The following is a 13,278-nucleotide window of genomic DNA, read 5'->3' as shown; positions in this document are numbered from 1 at the left end:
CGGGAACTCCCGGATAATTGACACAAATGTAGTGAAACGACTGCGAAAATACGCTGTCCTGTTTTCGTGTGCGGTCTCCGCTGAATTTTCTTGCCAACGGAATGAATTCGGAACGTCCTGGATGTTTGACGCCGGTTACGGGCTGCCAAAATATGTGAGGGTAGACGGTTATTTGTTGTGGATAGGGTATACACAGAAGCTTTTATGGTACACCTGAAAAAAATAATGTGATGACACCGACTAAAATGGAATGTCTCCCACACAAAGTTATCTACAGAAATAACTATAATGTTTTTAGGTACGATTATTATATTACTACTTGTAACGAGTAGTGACGCAAATATTTATAGTAGGTATAACAAAGTCCTTTCTTAAAAGTAGCTTCTTAAAAGATTAAGCTACTTATTGGGACATAAAACGTTTGTAAATAAGCTTAGCGTTCAAAAACGAATGTTTTACACTATTAGCAACTTTAAAATTTAATATTTAAATTCGTGTTCAGCGATACTGGCTTTGGTTCAGCCGCGGTCGTATCTCATTCGTTTTCAATTCGCTGATCCGTCGAAAATTCAGTGCACCAATAATGTTTACGACATAAAATTGATACTCTATTTTGTTCCTGTTTGCAGTGCGCAATCTATTATGTTGTTATTGGCTACAACAAACAGCTATGTTGACTCAGCTCCGGTGCAATAACCGCTGACGTCCCTTTGTATGAGCTGTCTCTGGTGCTTCCCACGCGAAAACAAAGAATCTATCTGGTAACAAAAAGAGCTCTTTATTTTTCACAAAATAAAGCTTTTTCTCCCAACTAATGTTTACTGCGACGCCACATTGATAGCTAATGCTGGACTCTTTGTTACCCAACGTCACCGCACCAATAAGTTAGCTAAGTAACTCCCTCTAAAAATAGACTACACAAGACCTTTGTTTGCTCCGATAAAATGAACATTGCTCTCACGTGTATCTTTTTGCTGGAGCAAGACCGTCTCAAATGTTTTTGCTCGACACCCGGCAGTGGCGCGAAAGTGATTTATCATAAGGCAACATGCTGCGGTTGAGACGAAAAATAAAAGTAATTCCTTTTGTATTTGCTGAGTGGGGCAGCCGCCGAGAGACATATTTGCCAAACGCGTGAATAATGGTCCCTTGCTTTGACATAACCTGCTATCCTGTACGTTTTTTGTATCGCTGACAAAAGACGGAAATCCACAACGATTTTTCTTCATAATTAATGCTGCCGAGCGCGGACGTCACAGTTTTTGCAGAGATTTTCTTTTGATTATTCTTATTTCCTATCTCTTGTATAATAAACGTGATCGTATATTTTGCCTTTATTAAATAACGATTTTATTACAGTAACATCGAGTCGTTCAAAATATCTTCTGTGGAATTCAATTATGAGCGAAAGCCAATATTCCCCGGCGTCCCCAAACCGCCGTTAAGTCGCCAACAAGTCGTCTATTTGCCATTCTAAAAACAATATTTTGAACACAATAAAATTCTTTCTTTACACCCTCGATGTCCATGAAAAAGACATAACAGTGTGCGTTGAATTTATTGTGGCAGACGAGGGCCCAGATGGCTTTGCTCATAAAATACAACGAGTGGTACTGTTGGTAGCAACGCTATACTTAAAGATAATCACAATTTACGGGACCCTTTCCCGGAATTCGGGAATACTTCCCCTTTGCCAACGTGCGAGCAATTACTTGGACTCTAATGATGTAGTGCATTTTCCTCCGTACTCAAGCATTAACTTTCTTTTACGGTGTGCAAAAACTCTTTATTGGCACTTACGAGGACTCCGCTGTCGTAGTAGTCTTATGGATGATTTACTTTATTGCGATATTCAGAAGTTATATATTTTTGCTACGGAATACCTTACATTTGACTTTGACTTTACCTTGTTTTAGTGCTGAGATAACCATTTAACTATTCTACTTAACTGTATTGATAGCCTGTCGACCTCTTTTAGTAAGACTTATGGAGCTTAAAATAATTAATCTGAGTTATTACAAAATTACTCACTGGATTTGAAATTGAGAAAACAGATATTTGAGTAGAAATAATTTTATTACCTTTAGATAGTTAATTTATTATGGTTTTTAAAGGAGCACGTTAACTTTATACTACGTGAGGGCGACGTACATTTCATAAATTACAATATGCCACGGCTGCTAATTTGTATGTAATTTTTCACCCTTCTGGGCAAATGTTGCCTAAACTGGTAATACAGTATGGTACTATGGTATATACCTCATTAACAGTAAAATCTGTGTGGTAAAGTCAGTTAAATTTCTATTGCGTCTATATTTGAAGATTTAAAGTTAATTTATGTAGCAACTTTTTGTTTATGTCTGCTGCATTTTCCTATAAAAACACCCGACATCGTTACCTCAATCCATTTGTTTGGGTTATATTGAGAAATGGAGGCACAAAGCCGTCACTGCGTGGCAGGGAGGCAGTGTTATTGACATTTCGGTGGCAGAATGGACGACGTAGCATTAAGGCAACTTTCTTTCTACACAAATGGCGTTTTATAAAATGTTCAAAACAAAAATGAAATAAATATAGATTTGGGTCTCGTACGGAAGTATAAAGAACTTATGGTTGCCGATTTGAATCTTGCAGAGGGACAAATGTTAACAGGTTGTTTTTAAACTGATATTAATTGTATAATATTGTGCATCTCTCATTATATCCCCTATTATTTGGCCACCAAAGTAATTAGTAATTTGAAACAGTAAAACATACCTAATATCAAAATTTGTGGACGTGAATATTTATTAACTTTATTTAGCTTCTATAAATTGAATGAATTAACAGAATGAACTTAAAAGCACTTAGTTTTAAATTAACATGTGTACGATGGGCATAATAAGTAGTATTTTTTCTGAAAGTAACTAACATCACAACAACATCGTTATAACAAAACACAATTACAGACCAAACCATTGTGTACTAATAGAATAATAACGAAAACTAATGGCTCGGGCGCATGTCATACTTATGACATTCCCGGTGTACTTGTGAACGCGTCGTGTCACACGCGATGTGGTGTTTTCATAATCTAGTGTCATAATTAGCCACATTAATTAGAAGCAACACTGAGCCAGAGTCGGGATAGATCAGCCTGTCTAGTGTGTTACAATATCTTTACGTACTTTTATAATATTTTTAAACGTGTATACTTGCACCATCTTGCTTTAACAGTAACTGTAATCATAACCGGTGTTTTATGGAGTTTGAAAGACTTTTGACGTCTCTTAGGCTGAGTAGCAGCACCTAACTTTGACTGTAACTATAACGATAACCGGGGTGTTTTGTATGGAATTTGACAGATTTCTGTAGTTTGTCAAAGTAACGGTAAGATGTTGCAACCCAGCCTTATAGTTAAAGTATGGGACGGTGCAATCCAGCCTTAGTCAACAAGCTATTTTTAATTGCCATGATGTGCTGAATAAGTGGACCACTATTCAAAAGACGTCTACATGAATACTTAGTAGAAAATTGTTTTTATTCAGTCAGAGATTTTCTTGACAAAACTAAGTAATGACTAGAATTATATTAATGAATTAAATTAAATATTGTATATGTAAAATGTATTTTTTTTAATTTATTGAATTGAATATTAAATATTAATACCTACCTAAATGTAAAATGTAAATTATAAATGTATTAAATTGAATATCATATATTATTATGTAAAATGTTTGCATGCTTTTATATAAGTAGATTTTGACGAACAAACCATTTTTAGAACACCTTACTGTATTACTCAAGATTGAAGCAAATAAATATATTTCATTTCATTTCATTTCATTTCATAAAACATTAATCTAAAAACTAGTAAGGACGAAAACAAAACTTATGGCAAACCCCTAAAGGACACTATAATGTAACTGAAATTATAACCTCATCAAAAATACTGAGTAGATAATAGAATCACAATGCTTTGTCCGTCCTCTTTGCTCTACATTATCATGCGGCAGCCTTAATGAAACTCTATAATTCAAAATAAACAATGTTGACCCTATCCCCATAAATATAACGCACAGTTTGCCGCGACACATGCGACAAGTCGAAGGTTGTACACATACCAGGTGCCCACCCTAAATTTAAGAAGTTATTATCGTGATTACGATCCGCCACGAAATAATAAAGTTCACTTTATCATGGCATTTGGTGCTAAAATAATTAGGGTTGCCAACAAAAGCAATTATATAGATTCCGCCGCTGAATACTTAATTAAAATTATAATACGTAATCGTTATCAAAGGGCATCTGTGATTTAGAGCTTGCCCGGTTTTTCGCAACTGAATTATTATGAAAATGTTAAAGTGTATCTGCTTTACCTGGAAAAGGTTCTGGAAACATTTAGTCGTAAACGATTGAAATAACTAAAACGTCTTTGTTTAAATTGTATATTCATGAACACTGGTAGTGCTACGACAGCAAATTAATAATTTTGGCCATTGTATTATCTTCAAAATTTATATTTCCTGCGAAAATGATAAAGTCCTGGTTTTCAGAATTGAGCATTTTAGGGGAATCAGTTGAGATTTTAGAAATTTAGCTTAATGCATTTTACAAGATAAACAATAAAGCTTAGGTACTCAAACCACTTTCAACTAAGAATATGTACTCAAAATTCTGGTTAGGTGAGCAAAAAATCAACCAAACGTCATTTTGATAACAACCTAAAAGCTACTTTGTTCGTGTCTTTTCGCTACACGTACCTAATTGGATTCTAATTCCACCGCAATTTTTAAATTGCATCTGCTCTAACAACCCACTCGAGGTTTTACATCCAGCTATTAAAATATTTGATATCAAAAGAGCGCTGAGGGGTGACATTTTAAAAGCGTCGGCTTGATTCAGAAAGAGCTTTTGTTTCTAACCACGATTCAAACACACAATAGCCCCCTCTTACGAGTCGACAACGCTGATAGCTTAGAAAACGGTCACAATAAAAACGCACGAGACAATAAAATTCAATGGAAATGAAGATATGAATTACACCGGACGCTGTCGTTTCTTTTTCAATTCTCGATTTTGTGGCGGCTGTATTTACGTCATAGATTTGGCAGCAGTTTGTGATAACGTCGCGAACGTTAGCGGTTTTTGGGATATTGTGAGTTTTGCATTTCAATTTCATGATAGATTTGTTATTGGATCAAACTAATTGCCTAATGTATTTTATTATTATTTCGTACATTACAAAACTTCTAGGTATAGATACTCAATTAGCGTGTAGTAAAAGACCCAAACTTTAAGCCTAAGTTGCACTAACTTACTTTACGGTCACGTATAATAATAAACGGTTTTTTTTTATGGAATTTGACAGATTTTTGAAGTTTGTCAAATTTAAAGTTAGGTGGTGCAGTATCGAGTTAACAGTAAATACTTTTTCTAACTAAACTAAAAATAATTTTCAACGGAGTACACACTTTACACTTTCGATATTTATTATTCTGATATTACGTGCAGTGCTTTAAGCTAGATTTTGCTTGCGTCATTGCGTCAATTTGTTAGTCAGTCCCAATATTTTACGCATTGCGTTTAGTAGGCATAGAGAATCCTTCGCAACTTTCGTGCCGCCGAACGAAAAGGGCAACTCAACTAATTACGACGGCGTTTACGGTAAAAATCGTTTAAGTAGACGTGCTCAAATTCTTAATGTCTCTTATACATAAATTTCACCTGTTGTTTGATTCTAATAAAGCGTGCCTTTTACGGCTTCTGTTACTGCTACCAGTCACCATCAATGTTATTTATGAGTCGGTAAAGAAGAGTAATTCTACTTATTAATTTCGCGGGCGCGTTCCAAGGTGTGGCTTCCCGGCTTACATGACTCGAGCTCTTTAATCACGTCCCAGCGCTTCGTCTTCTAAAAAGCGCTATCATTCAACGCGGGCTTATTACCAATCTTTGACGTTCCATTAAAATTTTGTCCGGGATCGCTATCGGAAGTTGGACCAAATTAAATTTGAATCCTTTTATTTTCGTCTCGGCGGGTTTCGATTCTATTTGATAAATTTGAAAAATCCGTTACGCTCGTAACTGTTGAATTGCCCACCGGGGGAACCTGTTATCGACTCATTTTCTTTTCCCTTTCGAACGGACTCCTTCTAACGCATCTGGACGTGGTTTGTGTTTTGTTTTTGTGCGTGGTGACTTGTACGTTAGCGTTTGAGCAGGCCTGGTCATCTCCGCGAGTTTGCATCGAAAACAAAACACGCACGACTTCACCTCCTGAGATATCTAATCGACAGGACAATCACGAGCGAGCATTGACGCACGCACGTGTATTCTTCGCCCACTTACATTGTAAAGACAACAATATGCATGTAAAAACGGCTGGTGTAATTAATACTGTGCAGTATTTTAACTGCCTGAATATTAATAGAAACACAAAATATAATTCATGCTTATTCATGTATTTCCTCCGCCATTTTCTGCAGTTTGGCACCTCACGTCACACATCATTTTACCGAAGTCAGCCCTATGGCTTCGGCGCAGTACCGATCACTGACGTTTGTCAACAAAATGGTGCTCGACTCTTGAGACAAGCTAAATTACACCATATTGTTAACGACATTGAGCATAGATTTTTGAAATACCTTCGCGAAGAAAACCTTCTGTACGTAGTACTTATTATTCTGTGGTTTGGGATTGAGGTTGTGTTTGTGACTTGTTGTTTATGTGTGCTATCAGTCGCTGGGTTAAGGCACGCGACGGCGCTATTTATGCCGTTCAACGCGATAAAGCTCAGGTAATTATAAACATAACTCTTGCAGTCTTACAGCCCAGAAAGCGTGTAAGAATTTAAACGTTATGTAAAAATATTACAATATGGGTCACTGAAAAAATAAACATCGTAGAACAATGAATATTACAGGTACTTTAGGGTTGGACAAAATTATGGTAGACAAATGTTATTTATTTACTACTACCTTTCCGCCCGCGGCTTCGCCCGCGTGTAATTTTTCACAGAAAAACTTTATCGCGCTCGTCCTTGTTTCAAAAACTGGGATAAAAACTATCCTATGTCCTTTCCCGAGACTAAAACTATCTCTATGCCAAATTTAATCAGAATCGGTTATGTAGTTTAGGCATGAAAGCGAGACAGACAGACAGTGTTACTTTCGCATTTATAATATTAGTATAGAAGTATGGATTTTGACAAACTTTTCAGATTAAATAGGTACTACTTAAAAGTCCAGAAGTTTCTTATCTCAAGACCATGAAAACAATAGTCTTACATTGCATATTAATATGCAATTATGTTGCTGATTAATTAAATAGATGGTTCATTAGAACATTAATGAAGAGCATTTACTGCCTGTTTTAATTAACACGTTATAATTAAATGAATTCAGTCATGTGTGTCAAAATATATGGCACGATTCTGAGAATTTTTAAACACATCGTTACACATCTACCGACAAAAATACCTACTTACGTATCACGAACAAAGTCTCTAACGAGTTTGAGTAAATCCCTACTAATAATATTATACGTGAAAGTTTGTAAATATGGATGTTTGTTACTCTTTCACGCAAAAACGAATGAACGGATATTGATGAAATTATACAGTATTATTGTTTATAAGTCAGAATAACAAACATACAATTGAAGCCTCAGTTGCACTCCTTAACTTCAATCGTAACTTTCTCTTTAACCGGTGTTTTTGTTTGGAGTTTGGCAGATTTCTGACGTTTGTTAAAAGCTAAAGTTAGACGGTGCAACCTAGCCTAAATAATCTTTATCTCAATAATAGGGGATTTAAAGAGAGCTGTTAAAATAAAGGGCAGAGTACACTCGCCGTAACTTTGTAATTAGCACCGATTCGCTATAATAACTTTAGGCGACGCCTCGCACGCGACAGCCGTCGTGTGCACCAGCCGTTATTCTAAGTGAAAAATAGCGCGCCGCGTAAAAAAGGTTAACTGGCAATGACTAGTTTATTTTTATCTGTTTTACTATCTAGCACATAACACTTTCATTTAACTATTTTATTGCAATGGTTGAACAATTTCGCTGGAAATTTTAACAGCGTTTAAAAATTTCAAAGCATTATTTGGTCTGTTAGATGTGACAAGTTAAAAAAATTAATGTAGTTACGATAAAAAGCTGGTGTACGCGAACATTTTAATTGTTTTGCCCTTCAACGATTTATGATAGTGAAACAAAAAACGTTTAATTAAGTTAGTAATAAAGTTTTGTAGGTAACAATTAATGGAATAGAATGGTGTTATATAATTTAACATTTATAACATACGGAGAAAATTACATATTAAACTCTAGTTAACTCATTATTATAAATAGGTCCTTACCATCCCACGCAGACCGTATATGGAAATTATACGCGTTTGCGCTTTGTACTAATGTCCCTCGACACGCAAAGGGCAAACATGGCGTCGGCCCAACGCACGAAATTACAATATAAATCAGCTTTAAAATAAAAGAAAAAACATCAACTACAGAAAAACCGTGAGTATGCAACATAAAGCTACGACGTAGAGCCGCTACGATAAATCGTAGCTGACGCGTGCTACAGCCGCTACGAATATAAACTTACGGTTATCGGGTATTATAATAGTAATAACATCCAACTAATGGCCGTTACGACATTAATAAAGCCGAATTGAAAATAAAAAGGCGGTTAAGCCGCTAATAAATGGACCTATAAATAGATAGTAATATTAATGGTTACAATAAAAATTCATGGTGTCGTTATTTTTGTCGCGGCGAGTTCGAAGTTATTTAAATGTGTGTTGAAATTATCGGGCATCATTAACTACAAAAGTCCTGAATTTGCACACAATGTAAAAATGACATGGTTTTAAAAAAAACAGTCCAATTTTCATTCACTTTTGGCTCTACCAATATAAACCCTCGAACTCAGTCTATGTAATATTGAGCAGCATATTTTACAACAATTGCAGCATTACCATCTACATTATTCAAAGCTTTGATTAATTAAATAAATGCTTTGTATTTGTATCATACACTCGTGTAATGGTACGAGTATACTTTGTAATTTTCCATGTGACCGAACCATTATCCCAACAAGCGCTTGCATAAAGTAGTATTCAAATATAGAACGTACCGCCGTTCAAAACATTTGCCTATCGCGCTTATTTAATTTTTCCCGCTCGCTCAAACTGGCAGTTACGAAACTACAGATAATAAAAAGTAACATTGTAGATAGCAGTGCACTTTATTTACGAGGGCAAACTACGAAGCACACTGACGTTTATAGAGACGATTGTGTATTTATGTTCTTTTAATGGTCGCGCACATTACGGCGAGGCGACATTAGCAGAGAAAACATCACAATTGAAGTTATTTACGGAGAACCGTTCCGAATCTATGTTCCGTATCCGACTATTGAGAAGTTAATGCTTTAATACTTAACGTGAATGTATTATGTTCGCTTTTGAGTCAAATACCTCCTTTCTCGTATTGTAGTGAGCAAAAGTAGATTATTTTGAATTCTTTTTTAGGATTCCAAATCGCATGGTAGAGTTGAGTACATATTTCATAAGATAAATGTTTCCTACAGATACACTAAGAAAGAGGTTTCCTATAAATTCCATCGTAAAATTAATAAATGTAACATAAAAATACTTCACAGATTATATTTTTTAAGCTAAAGTCATTAATGTGATGTACAATTAGATTATGATAACAATTATGTCAGAATAATAAGACAAAATAGATGAAACAAGGACTATCCAGAAATAGTCTTCAATAATCTAGCTAGATTATAAATATTTGGTGTCGTCTTGTTACTTATTCTCAGTCTGTATCACTTTAAGTACATCACTGTCCACTATCGAATTTGTTCGAATTGCTATTGATATTGTAGTCCATTATAGCTCCCCCAAGAAACTGCGATAACGGTTATCGGCATTTCATTGGGGCGAATAGGTTAGGGTGACGTAGCTACGAGCACTTTCACCCCTGTTTATACACAACACTCGCTCTATAACTTCTGAATGTCATAATAACGCGTAAAGTTTCAGTTGTCAAAATAAGGTAAGTTTTTTCGAGTCCCGAGAGAGATGATAAATGTTGGTCTAATTACGAGATTATTAATCAACAAACGAAGGCTTTATTTGACTATTTATTTTTCAGTATCTGCATAATTGTAAAAAGTTTTTTTTGCTTCAAATTCAATTCTTCATGCCCTTTATAAAAAGATCCATTCAGATTGGCTTGTCACAAGGTATATGTATGTTAATCATCATCATCATCATCAAGTCATTTATTAGACTTCAATTATATAGGAAACAATAATTTCCAGACCTAATAGAGGATTTGGTCTACACTTTCCACCTGGCCAGACCGATTGAGGCTACCTAAATCGTGCTTAATACGTTAGCAATATTGTCTTCCGAGCTATTGGAAATACTAAAATATACTGCGCATACCTGTGCTATAATACAATAACTTACAGAGTATCTATCGCTACATATAACATGAAACCTAATAGCCCAAAACGCTTTTTAATATTCGTATTTCATCGAGCCACCTACCTACCCACCAAAAGGTATAAAATGACCACGCAAACTGTCAATATTATTTTATTATCATTGCCTGCATAACTTTCATCCCTTGAAATACCTCTAGAGCATTTATTGGCATTACGTAGAGCGAGATCTAGGCACTCACCCTTGTGTGCTCATGTCCTATAATATCGGTCGGTGCGTCATGACAAGGGTGAATTTGGAGGGAGGATGGCGGGACCATCGTAAATATTCATTACTGACGTCGAAGTCTTGTTTAAGAATAACAACGCACAGTTTTTGGGAGCGATTCGGTGTTTTGTTCTTTTATGCGGCTTTTGCAGCGTTTTTTCTTGATGACAAGTCCTAGCGGAGAATGAGTAACACATGTATCAAGGTTTAGGTAAAGAAGAGGTTGAATTGTTTGTGTACAAAAGCTTAAAGCGGAATAAATATGTTTTTCTGCTCCCCATTTTGTGTTATGTCTAATCCACAATCATCATCATAATCATCAACTCTCAGACTGGAGAGGGAATAAAGAGGTTGGGTTTGATTCTACATAGAAAACCCATGACCAATGGTCGCCTTCTAGAAGCTAGTGATGATGATGATGAAATTAATTAACCGTAGAGATTTTGACTTTGATAAAACCGAAGAATATTTATCGATAAAACGTTACGTCGTACGTTTCTCTATCACTTTGCTGCCTATAAGAAGTGTATAGAAGAAATTGGTGCTTTATATTGTCGATGTTACGAACAACAACACATTTTTTCAGCTTGGTTCGCTAAGTCTCTCTTAATTTTGATAACGCAGTATAAAACGCGGAAGTTTGGTTTTGATATGTAAATGGGTGCTGGTAAGAGCTTACACGAGGAGGAAATTGTCGTGCGGAAAATCATGCGCACAATATATTCTCATATTCATATTAAAATCTAAATATGTATATTAATTCAAACCAAAGAAATAGCGACATAAAGCGATAATAATACGGCGACAGTAATCTTGGGTTGGTGAGTTCGACACCTTCACGCCGGTGAAGGTTCGAGCAACTGGAATATCCGAGGAACGCAAGTTCGAACTTCGTCGCCGCTGGACTATGATTCCGAACTCACACGAAACACAAATATTTAGCTTAGTACAAGGGTTAACGGGACTGCTAGTAATTTTTTTAATACCATAATAATTTTAATTAATGTGAACCTTGAAACATACTCGTTCCTACTACTTTATCGTCTCGAAGTAAACATTCTAAATCGATTACTTACTTGCACTCTAACAATAGTCCACAGGTATATATTACTATAGAAAATGTAAGTCTGGTCGTAGAAATTTCCAACTTTTCCAAGTAAAAATCAAATAACTTCGACATTACAATTGTTCAATTGGTGGAAAGAATTATATGGATTGGAAATCACTTTTTACACAAACATCTGTTTCTTTGTTGACAATATTTCTATAGATTTTTAAAAGTGACTTTACATAATTATGGTGCTAAGAAATGCTGAAACATCGACATTGGAGTGACATAATGTAGACAGGTATAAACTAACTGGGTTCGTTACTCTACGTAGCTGGCTTACAATCTGAATTTCGTTTTCTTTTATCTATTTTTCTATTTTCTATTTATGCAATACGTTAATACCTATCCTTAAAAATCATTTTTAAAATATCTCTGGTTTTGAAGCAGACTACAAATGTATTTTAAAGACCACTCAAATAGCCTATATTAGCAATTCCAGAACCTTAACGTTATTTTCCTTTAATCTACTCAAACTACTCTCAAATTTTATTGATAGAACTGATGAAACGGTGCCGCCCGGCCCGCCAGTATAACATTTGGATTTATTCAGTCGTGAAATTAAACAAGCCCCGTAGCGACCTCTATCACGATTTATGTTCTCACTAGATTGTAATGGGCCGTCGCCGAGAGGTACAGAGGGACCGACCCTCATTAATTGATAAAATGACTGGTGACGTATTTCGCGCTCGATCTCACTGACCCGGCTCTGGATTAACAATATGCTTGATTGATGTAGTTTGAACGTGTGTTACGGCTGGCTGGCGTTAGGTTTGTGACGGCGTAGTTTGTAAGGTACAGATTTCAAGACGTTTATTTGAAACAAATCTCCGTTTGACAAGTAACTCAAAAGACAAATATTGTTGCTTAAGATGTCAGCTATCTACCTACCTCTGCGAGGTTAGTTACTGGTAAAGATTTTACAAATAGACCCGTATGAGATGACCTACTATTATTACTTCACTGGTGATTTCATTAGGTACACAAGGAATATGTCGTATAACCTGTGGTATAACGAAAAAATCATAAAATTAACTCTATCTCCTAAACTAAGCAAAATCGTAGACATGGGGGTGATTAGAATACACCTTGATATAAGGAATTTACTGAACGTCAAATCTCTGGTCACCCTGTATTCGTTCATTCGTTTAAAGACCAGTCAAGTAGCCTAGTGCAGGTACACTATTGTTATAATTCACTGAATTTCAAACGCGTATAACTAATTAATGTAAATGTATTACCATCGCTCTACTTTCGTTTCATAATTCCATTTCGAACGTCACGAATTACTGTTTAATTGAAATAAGTGCGCATCCTTTGCATCTACTCGTACAATCTACATTCACTTGTTTTTACCATCGTAATTTATTAAATGATGTTGGCGAAGGTGGAACGCAAACATTAATTGCGAGCGTTCGCCGGCTGTGTTTGAATACGAATGTTCTGACAGCACATTAT

The sequence above is a fragment of the Ostrinia furnacalis genome, unplaced genomic scaffold (genome assembly GCF_004193835.3).
Source record: "Ostrinia furnacalis isolate ACB-3 unplaced genomic scaffold, ASM419383v2 OfSCF2357, whole genome shotgun sequence".
Taxonomy (NCBI): domain Eukaryota; kingdom Metazoa; phylum Arthropoda; class Insecta; order Lepidoptera; family Crambidae; genus Ostrinia; species Ostrinia furnacalis.
Note: the sequence above shows the minus strand (reverse complement) of the source record.